This window comes from Archocentrus centrarchus, unplaced genomic scaffold, assembly GCF_007364275.1.
Source record: "Archocentrus centrarchus isolate MPI-CPG fArcCen1 unplaced genomic scaffold, fArcCen1 scaffold_24_ctg1, whole genome shotgun sequence".
NCBI classification, from domain to species: domain Eukaryota; kingdom Metazoa; phylum Chordata; class Actinopteri; order Cichliformes; family Cichlidae; genus Archocentrus; species Archocentrus centrarchus.
This window is the reverse complement of record NW_022060254.1, coordinates 769006-779333: the sequence shown is the minus strand read 5'-3', so window position 1 is coordinate 779333 and position 10328 is coordinate 769006. Positions and strand designations below refer to the sequence as shown.

Sequence of the window (10328 nt, the reverse complement as noted above, 5' to 3'; positions counted from 1 at the left end):
TTTGAGATCTTTTAGCCTGCTTCGCTTTGTCAGACAGGTTCTCTTTAGCTCATTTCTGGATTCAGCAGGTCTGGCAGTAATCAGGCCTGGGTGTGACGGTGACTTTCCAAACAATGAGGTTAATCGCAGTTCAAGGGTAATTTCTTGTTCACACAGAGGTTTGGATGGCTTATTTTCCCCTGAAAATGAGCTCATCATTTAAAAACTGCATTTTGTGTTTCCTCAGGTTATCTTTGTCTACAATGAGTTTTGAGCTGAAACATTTAAGTGTGACAAGGCAAATATTTTTTTCACACCACTGTACTCCTTCCATCTTCTCAACGCATTCTCTTCACTTGTACATTTCCATCTGTATCCTTAATCACTCTGACCTGATGCACATTCTTTCCAGCTCGATCTCTGTGTCGAGCCGATTGATACTTCTTTTCTCCTTTCTCAGTGTCGAGTCTCCCATACAACTCACTAGAAGCATTTCCATTTGCCTTTGCCATGTGCCTAACCCCCCCACTACTTCTACTTTCTTCATCTCCCTGAATATCCCACATTTCCTTTACCAACCTCTTCCTTTGAATACTTTCCTGTACTTCCTCATTCCACCACCAAGTGTCCTCGTCTTCTTTCCTCTGTCCAGAATATACACCAAACTCCACCCTGCCAGTCTCCTTCACCACTCCAGCTGTACATTCCCAGGTATCTGTTAACTATTTGCTCCCACTCACCCATGATTACTTTTTTTTTTTATTATTGTTTATCAAAATACTAATCTTCAGCTGACTGCTGATCATCTGCTCAAATGTTCTTGATCGTGTTGCCCACCTTATAATGAAGCATGTTAAAATGGATGTGTGGCTAAGCAGTGTCCCTCAGGCTCTCACAAGGATTTGTGGGTGAGCTGAAAGGTAATGGACACGTTAAGTGAAGCTCTGTGTAATTACCAGGATGCTGTTAGAGCAGCAAGAACTGAGAATGCACCACACATTATCTGTAATAGCTGCCACAGACCACATGCTTTATTTAACGCCAATAAATAATACTGTTGTCAATCCTCACCCACCACTGACCTTCTAGACAGTCCAGCTATACGTGAAAATTCCTTAGTTTTTTGTTAAGATTCCCGGTATCCGGTCTCATATCACTCCCCCTGCCTGTGGCTCCACTGCTCCTCCTAAACCGTTTGCTATTTTTGACCACTTTGAGTCTGTTTTATTTCTGATATAGACATTATTCACACCTTATTATTCAAAGGGGTCTTTGACACCATCAGGCCAAGTGTGCATCATTAACACTGTCTTCTCACAGGGACTGTTTCAGTTGTTTTCAGCTTCTGAATAGCTGTCCACTGTAGTGACCACTATGCATGAAAGGGTTAATCTTTTAAATCATATTTAATGGACAGAAGCTTTTCCATCGGGTTGGCTGGCTTTTCACTATCACCTGCTCCCCTAACACTTGGGGTCCTTTCTTGGTCCTGTACTGTGTTCGCTTCATACACTCCCATGAGGATCAATTTTTTAAAAAATCACTGTTATGCAGATGATCATAAATCTATCTCACCCTCAAAAACAATACCACAACCCCTTTGAAAGCCTTGATGAGCTGACACAAAATCTGTGGCTCAGGAGGTAGAGCAGGTCATCTACTAATCAGAAGGTTGGTGGTTTGATTCCTGGCTGCTCCAGTCTGCATGCCAAAGTATCCTTGGGCAAGATACTGAACCCTGAGTTGCTCCTGAGGTATTCATCAGTGTGTGAATGATAGAAAGCACTTAGACGCAGAAAAGGTGTGTATGAATGTGTGAATGCAAACGTGTTGTATAAAGCACTTTGAGTGCTCGAGTAGGAAAGTGGTTATAAGGAGTCCATTTACCATTAAACGTCCTCAGCTGGAATAAACTAAAATCAGAAGTGACAGTATTCAGACCTCCTGACTCACTCCCCCTTTAATTTTACCATTTGGAAAATTTCAAAACACCCTTTGCAAAAAAAAAAAACCTGTGAGTGATTACTGGCAGCAGCTTCACATTTGATAGACAAATATATGCTGACGTTAGTGCTGTTATTGAGAAAGTAATTCCTGCCTTCGTTTCATCCAGGCTCGGTCGTTGCCTTTATTTGGGCATCAGCCGCCAGCCTCTGTCCTGCAGCTCGTCCAGAATCCAGCAGCCTGACAGGCTCATGCAAGCGAAACTGTTCCACCTGTTTTGGCTTCTTTGCACCAGCAACAAAGCATAGAATTTTTTTTTTTCTTTAACTACCTTATCTTGTAACATAATTATAATACTATGTCATTATTCCTTTATGATCTTCTCAAAATTACAACTGTTTACGGGTAACCTTCCAAACAAACAAATTTCTCCAGGAATATGTTGAAGAGAAAAGTGAGATTTGCTGCTGCAGTGAGTTAATTATGCAAAATCTATACAGTGCGCACATACACGTACACACACATATACACACACACAAGGACACTTAAAATCTTTCATTTCTTTATTGAACACAATCAGTATTGATGGCAGAAAGATGAGATAACCACTGGAATTACAGTTTTTTCTCAATCACTTTGGTGCAGTTCTCACATCAGAAGCATCATCCTCACCACTCTTAATGCAGTTCTCAAACCAGTAATGCATCTCACCACCCACATCAGCCTTTTCTGTGTTTTTCTACACACTGCCATTGTTTCTGTGCATACTTCACGATTAAAGATATTTGTTATTGTGTTGTTACATTTCTCATCTGAATCTCACAACTCATCAGAACAATTTGCAATTTTGTCAGTCAGAGCGCTCGAACTCTGATTCTCCTTTACACTGTGCAGCATTACATCAGTGCTTTCAATCAAATTACTTAAAAATCAGTATGAAAGAAGGCGGCCTGTCCCACACTGTCAGTGGTAGCAGTAAAACTGCCCTGCAGTTGAAAGTAAACAGAAACACATGCTCTCAATCTTGTTTCACACGTGTGTGTCATGTCACTGCTAATTACACACACGCATGTACGATGCTCATGTTTCACTCATTGAGTAATGGAGCAAGAAGGTGCCATTTAGATACAAGAACCAGGATTTGTCAGGAGATGCGGCATCTGAATGTGTGGTACGGCGAGGGGGGAACGGAGCACATAGAGGACAGATAAGAGTCAGGGGCACAGGGAGAGGATTGACTAGGCTTTTGTACACACTGCTATTGTTTCTATGCATACTTCAGTGCCAGTTCACAACAATGACAATACCGCTCGGTGGTGAGGAAGAACAGGAAGGGACGGGCATCTGCTTCAACTGATTTGGAGGTGAGGGGAGAGAGAAGAGCGAGAACAGGAGAGTAGCAGAGCATGAACAACAAAGACAAAACACAACAGTTTAACTGCACTGCAGGTTTGCTGTGAACAGTCTGTGCTGATGTCACTGGGCAGTAGGTTCACATATCTTTCCAAACTACACTGTAAATCTTCCAATATGAACAAAGGTGAATATATGACATTTTATATGGATATATTTATAAATATAGCAACCCATTTTTCATTTACAATTCCATATTTGATTGCTGGGCGTTTGCACTTACCGATGCATTCTTATACTTTTTCTCCGAAGAGCGTCTCCCTGCAGGTCAGCTGTTCCTTACAAGGAATTCCAGTCGGGTTGATGTAAATGTTTATCTTTGGGCAGAGGTACCAGTCTCCATCCAACCAGACGGAGGACACCCAAACAGCACTCAAACAAAAACACTAAAGCTCCAGATATTATTGCAGCAATAAAGACAGTGGTAACAATATATCCCCTTTTAGAAAGGTTCGCTTAAGATGACGATAAAGTGGGAGATCCCAGGAAAGCCCAGCCACTACGTATTCCTGGCCTGCATGCGCAAACATAATTCATGTCAAACAAGTACTGCAGAATGAAGAAGAGGGCAATGAGCAATGTACTCACAGTACTGGACATGACTTTGGGAGAGTTCAGAGAATCATCAGTTGGGTTGCACCATACTAGCTGGAAAATGTTGAGTTCTGTCATTCTGGCCCAACTTTTTTGCCCTATACAAGTAAATGGATTCAAGCATTTTGGAAATTGCTCCAGATAAAGTGAAAATGTTTCCACCACAAGAAGACAGAAATGTTTGAATTCCCAAACTGAACCCAGTTAGCAGAAGTCCCAGCCACCACATATCAGCTGTCACTTACTTTACTTTTAACACATTCACCTTACATGTGAAGGATTCCCAGGTTGAGACTGGGAGGAGACACGGACACAGCCACAGAAGGGTCACAGGTCAGTGCACTCCTAGTGCTGGACCAGATAAATGGGAGGTTTATGGCTGGAAAGACATCTGGTGTAAAATCTGTCAAACCAAATATGTGGATCCATCTGCTGTGGTGACCCCTTTGGCAAATAAGAGAGTAGCTGAAAGTACCACACATTTCACTTAATCTTTGTTCTTTCTAGCATGGTACTCAATGATGGTGTGGCCAATCAGAGTCTTCAGGAGCATTATCAGTGGGCTAATTAACCTCTGCTTTTGATTATGTTCTGTTCATAATCAAAATGGGCTAATTAAATCATCACATTGGTCAGCCTGTTCCAAAAATAGGCTACACGATCCGCCTGCTGCAGCTGTGACACTGAAGCCTCCAGATGGCAACAGACTGGATGGTAGCTTCCAGCTGAGGGAATTCCCCCCTCCTAAACCTTTAAAGTTGGTTCAACCCAAAGATCTGTTTTAAGTCATTTCATCAAGGACATTTTTCAACAGGATAAATAAGGACTCAACTGGTGAGAAAAGACGAGTCTGGAAATTATTATCAAATATCACCATATCAACCGTTGCCAAGAAAAATGCCAAGTTACAGTTAACAGTCAAAAGTCTGAGTACAGCGAGTGTGTCCAACCTTTGACTTGCAAATCAAAAAGCTTTCTATTTGTATAGTGAAATACCACACAGAGTTTACAGTGTGTGCAGTGTTGGATGTAACACGTTCCAAAGTAAAGCATTATTGTAATTACACTACCTTTTTCAGTAATGCAGTAATATAATGTGTTACTGTACCCCCTTTTTTCTGTGAGAGTTTTTACTGTTTTAAAGGAATTTTACAAATATTAATTGATTGTAACACTAGGCACCATTTCCAATCAATATGGTTTGTGAATGGGATCTAATTTCTCTCCAACTTCATGCTGGAGAAAAATTATATATAAAATTATATAATTATGAAATTAGAGCTCAAGACTTTTACACAGACCTGTAGTACTGTGTAAAAGTCTTTAGGGGGGCAGCAGTCTAATGAGAGATGCCCAGACCTCCCTCTCCCTGGCCACTATCTCCAGCTCATCCAGGGAGACACTGAGGTGTTCCCAAGCCAGCATTCTCCAGGGTGTCCTGGATCTGCTCTAGTGCCGGAAACACCTCATCTAGGAGGTGTCCAGGAGACATCCTTGTCAGATGCCCAAACCACCTCAACTCAGTTCTGCCACTTGTATCCACGTTCTCATTATTTTGGTCACTATCCAGAGCTCATGGCCATAGACGAGGGTAAGAACATAGCTAATAATCGGCAATCTGTCAGTCTCCCACTCCACTCTCCCCTCACTCCTGAGCCCAAGACCCCGAGATATTTAAACTCCTGCTTAAACAGTAACTCGTCTCTGACCCAGAGAGAGCACTCCACCGTTTTCCAGCTGAGGACCATAGTCTCAGATTTTGAAATTCTGATTCTCATCCCAGCCACTTCACACTCAGCTGCAAACCACCTGATGAAGCCAGCAGAACAACCTCAGCAAAGGTCAGAGATGTGATCCTGATGCCACCAAAGCAAAATTCCCACTTAGTGGCTGCACTGAGAAGTTCTGTCCATAAACGTTATCAACAGAATCAGTGACAAAGGGCAGCCCTGGCAGAGTTCAACCAGACAAACCCGTTCCTGGCAGGTACCAAGCGGATTTACTTCAATCAAGTAGCCCATAACAGTGGGCCAGCCCCCCCTCCGTTTGGCCTATCAGTGCCTATCAGCTGTCTCCAGAGTCCTACAAGCCAGTCAAGATTGAGAGGACTCCTCAAGCAGCTAGATGGCTCCCTTCACCTCTGGTGTCCACCATCTAGTTTGAGAGTTACTGCTATGAAAGGCACCAGCCATTGGCTACAGCAATTGGGAAAGGCCCAATAAACAGGCACCAAACCAAGGGGGATACAAGTAGACCTACCCTCACTGAGAGGAACTCCAGAGTGGTACAGAGACTAGCCCCTCTCCAGGAGACTCGCTCCAGGGACCATGCTGTGCGTTGAGGCAGGTCTGGTTATGTCTAGCCGGTACTTCTATTTCACACACTAGCTCAGGCTTCTTCCCCACCAGAGAGGTGATGTTCCATGTTCCTATAGCCAGATTTGTCAACTGGGGGTCTGACTGCCAGGACCTCCACCTTTGACTGAGCTGATCCACAAAGCACCAAATCTTCACCCCTAAAATCTGATACTACTTTTCTGGGTTCCATCAATTTTGACAAGATCTCCAACACCGCTGGCTGAAATGCAGGCCCAAACCATGACTGTGTTTCACAGATGGCTGTAGACACTCACTGTTATAACTCCCTCCTGACCTCCTCCATGCATATTGACTATGATTTTAACCAAAGATTTTACATTTGGATTATCACTCCAGTGCAGTTGTTGTATAACGTGGCATACTTTGGCCTTTCTCTCTGTTTTTCATGAGAATGGCTTCTTGACATCCACCCATCCATTAAGACAATTTTTAGGCTTTGGCAAACAGTAGATGGTAAATGGACTGGTACTCTGCTTTTCCAGTCATCTTCTTTTGTCCTACATAAGGACACATGGCCAGATATGCACAGCTTTTGACTAATAGTCTTTAGGAATCAGGTGCAAAAATATAATTTTATGCCAATCAAACTGTGTTATCTTTGGCATTTTTCATAGATTTGACTAAAGAAATCAGAATAAATTGTGTTTTTGCAACAGTCTATTAAGTAACAAAGTGCCTACATTCTACAATAAATCTAGCTCGAGTTTGAGTTCTTTGCTAAGTTGTGTGTCGTATGCAGACACAACATCTGTTCATCCCTTGGTACCTTTTTTTAAGAATGATTGATAGGTCAGTGTTAAATGGCTTAACAAACAAACAAATAAACAACAACAACAAAAAAAACATTACTCTGAAAATGGTCAGGTACGAGAACTGGACTGAAAATGAGTAAAAAAAAAAAAAAAAAAAAGCTGCCAATGTCTAAAGCCAAACTCTGAAAGTCCTTCAGAGAGCTGGAGAACTATTTCTCAGGACCACTTTAAAAGTTACAGGATTGTCTGGCTCCTTGGAAGCAGAATATAAAAAATGAGGGTGTCTCAAGGGTTTTGCACAGTACTGTACTTCTTGTAGAACGTGTATGACAAAAGGTCTGGTTTGTGAGTGAGGTTGCCAGTTTGGGTAGGAGCTGAAGACCCTGTAGCTGATTGGCTGGGTGATTAGACTGTTCTTCCTCATAACGTTCAGCCTGTCTCCTAAAAACACCAATTAGTACTTTCTTCTTCCGATTATCGATGTGCTCTGTGCTTGTAGCTAACCGTGTTTTAAGCTCCTTCCTCACCTCACGTTCTAAAGACAGGAAATACCATTTCTTCACTTACTCGCAGAGAGAAAGCAAATAAGAATATTTCCAAACATCTTAAACAGTTTGTTAAAAAAGAGAAAAATAATATCAAAGAAAGCACAGACTCATTACTTGCCTTTACTTAAAATACAACAAATGAGGAAGGTTTGTTCATGTCATTCTAGAGGTCCAAGGCCTTATCATATAAGACATGATGAAGCAAGCAACACAAATGAAGCACAGGGAAAGGTTGAAAAGTACATATTATAAAGATTTGCATCACTGAGTACATATTAAAATAAAATGATTTTTGAAGACTACACATTTTTGCATCACACTGGCTAGTCTAAAATCTTAAAATTCATCTTATTTATATTTTGCATGTAACACTGTTAGTTTTCAAGGTATCCAGTGACAACACCTGTTAATGTATGGGAGTAGGAAGGCTAATATTTCCCGCTAAAATGTAAAAGTATAGGGTTTCACAAAATGTAATCACACTTATAAAATACCTATAAACTAGACCACTAAATGCACGGGTTTTTTTTTTTTTTTTTTTTGTCTCTCGGTTTAACAAACCCAAACATGCAGCAAACTTTCACCATCTGTTCGCCTGACCAGAGAATAAAAAAAATATAGTTTCATTTCTGATGTGAACTGTTATTAATGTTTGAAGGAACAAAGTGACAGCTTACATTATGACACTGTATAACTTCAAGATGTGTGACAACAACAGGAGGTTGGTGCTACTGTACATGAGATGGGAGCTTAGCTATTATTGCCAAAGACAACTAAAGTGCATGTTGCTTACCCACTAACTTAATGGTATATACAGTAATTCATAAAACATACAGTAATATAATACTTTGCCCTATAATGCCTTTGTCTTTATTGATCTACTTGTATACTAAGTATACAATCATCACACCCTTCAAAGTGATTTAAGTAGCCTCAAAGCAAATAGGTTATTATAGGTTATTGAGTAAAAATGAGGCATATCATTTTCAAATGATCCTTGAAGTGGGAAAAAAAAAGGACATAAAATTTGCTGCTCTTTCATAACTTCCTTCAGTTAACCAGTTCAGCATGAAATTTGGCACTTCTTTGAGCTTTCCTTTTGCACACACAGTCATCAGCATTCAATGAAATGAATGAAATCATGAAATCAACCTATTTTTTATTTGTGCGTTATTTACTGCATACATGGCAAAGGAAAGGCCTCTGGCTCGGAGAACTCCTCTGATCTGTGACTTACAGTTTGTCTCAGTCGCTTTGGTGCAGCTCTCACATCAGAAACATCGCTCTCACTGCAGCTCTCACACCAGTGACGTTCTCCCCACCCCACCTCTCGTTGTTTTTGTGCACCCTGCTGTTGTTTCTGCACATGCTTCGCTACTGCAGATATCTGTTATTGTGTCGATGCACAGCTCATCAAAACAGTCTGCACCTTTGTCTCACGTTTCTTTACACCTTCCAGCTTTGCAACCAAATTACCTCAAACTTTTTTTCAAATATGTGAAAGAGAACTGCCGCTTACTAGATACTTTCTCTTTTTCGGACCATTCTCTGTCGACCCCAGAGATGGTTGTGTAGGAAAATCCCAGCGGATCAGCAGCTTCTGAATTACTCACCAACGACCAGCCACATTTATCCTTTGTTCACATTCTGATGCTCGGTTTGAACTTTAGCAGGCTTTCGTGATCATGTCTACAAGCAGGCAAACAGATGTACCTAATAAAGTGTCTGCTGACTGTATGCAGCATGACTTTACTGGACTGTTGGTGCAAAGTTCTCAGATTGTATCTATTTTCTGAATATCATTTTGCTTTTCTCGATTTCACCAGTTTTGTAAAGTTTTCCTTCTCATTCATTTTTGCGTCTGAACATTTTTTTTACTGCACATTTTTTGCAGCACTCTTTCCAAAGTGGTGAGAGTGACGTTCCTGATGTGAGAACCGCACCAAAGAGAGAGAACCTGTAACAGCTGAACATACTGTCTCTGATTAATATCCTCAGATATGAAAGCGCTGCAGAGCACTGAAGCCAATCTGAAGTGGTTTGAATTTCTAATAAAAAATATTTTGGTTCCTATTTCCCTCATCATCAACTCTGTCAGTGATTTGTGTGTCAGCTGTATGGTGTCACAATTCTTATACTTACTTCTTCTAACTGCAGACAAAATGGCATTGTTAATATTTAACTGACCAAAAACAGTAGAGTGAAAAACGTTTGGATCGTGAGCATCAGGCTGGTGTGTATGTTTCTGTACTTTTTTTTTTACCTCCAAGCACAGGGTACTTGTTCAAATGCCTAAATGCAAAATCTCATGTATTGATCATGCCACCACCAATCAGCTTTGTCACTAACTCATCAGCATTTCCCATCTGTGCACGTCTAAGCTGAGGAGTGTCACAGCCACCAAAATGGGAACATAATGCTAAAATATAACTACTGTTGTTATCCACGAATTTTCTAATTAACTATTTTACAAAGAAGCAGGAAGCACATCATTATTTTTTGATTACGATGCCAAACTACAGTTATTCCTGAACACAAACATTTAGTTTAGGGGATGAAGTTATGCTTGATTAATTTCTGACTTCTCAGAGAGATCCAGTGTGCCAATAAATAACAAAATAATTTGTAGTTTTAAGAATGTTTTTCACAGATTCCTAAAATATTTGTGTTTTCTTGTTTTTATGACAGGTGGTTTAATAAATTTATTAAGCGTTGTACCC

General features: G+C 40.8%; 1 long non-coding RNA gene across 1 annotated transcript; it reads right to left on the bottom strand.

Moving 5' to 3' along the window:
- Positions 1 to 2472: 2472 nt before the first annotated feature.
- LOC115775773 (uncharacterized) lies at positions 2473 to 5100 on the bottom strand. The gene is made up of 2 exons (XR_004019382.1): positions 3560 to 5100; positions 2473 to 3276 (listed from the first exon to the last, which is right to left on the bottom strand). It is a non-coding gene; the product is annotated as an uncharacterized LOC115775773 (long non-coding RNA).
- Positions 5101 to 10328: the final 5228 nt, after the last annotated feature.